Here is a 614-nt window from a genome sequence, read left to right on the forward strand (position 1 = left end):
ACACAGTCTTATCACACTGCGCTCCCCTTGGCCTGGCCCGCAGGATCTCAGACATGTGCATACATGTCCAGTACGTCATCAAGCTGATCCGAATCTGTGACCCCCAGTAGGCCACCTGGCTCCCAGCATGCACCACCAGGCTGGCCATCAGTTTTCACTCTTGTTATATATTGTGCAAAGTCTGAAGACAGATACTGTCTAAGGTAACATATGGAACTACCTGGTTGGATTTTTCTAGATCACACCACAAGCCCTCCTTGGCCTTCTGTCTCTTTGGATGAAATCAACAAGTATAAACGGGACAACCCTATTCACCATCTACAGATAGGCCAGTTGCAAGCTTGGCAAGGTGACACTTCATCTAAGGTCACAAGGACTCGGTAGCTCAGGGGCATATTTACTGCCGACTCCTGTCTCAGGCCCTTGGGAGGGGACAAACATATGGTCTTAGAGAAGAATAGCCAGTCTTTCCCTGGCTAAGCGGTTAGCGGAAGGAGCCAGACTACTGCTGTCACCCCAGGAAGATCCGAGTGCCGGCAGGGCCCAGCCGTACACTCTTGTCAACTCCCGACTCGCTGCTGGCCCTCCTTTCCCCTCAAAGGACACAGTGGGGA

At 52.1% G+C, this 614-nt stretch overlaps 1 protein-coding gene across 3 annotated transcripts in view; it reads right to left on the reverse strand.

The window, feature by feature from the left end:
- Nucleotides 1-614, reverse strand: part of ELMO2 (engulfment and cell motility 2) — a 47,543-nt gene that overhangs the window by 32,704 nt on the left and 14,225 nt on the right. The gene's annotated exons all lie outside the window — the stretch shown is intronic.

The sequence above is a fragment of the Tupaia chinensis genome, unplaced genomic scaffold (assembly GCF_000334495.1).
Source record: "Tupaia chinensis unplaced genomic scaffold, TupChi_1.0 Scaffold000602_1, whole genome shotgun sequence".
Taxonomy (NCBI): domain Eukaryota; kingdom Metazoa; phylum Chordata; class Mammalia; order Scandentia; family Tupaiidae; genus Tupaia; species Tupaia belangeri.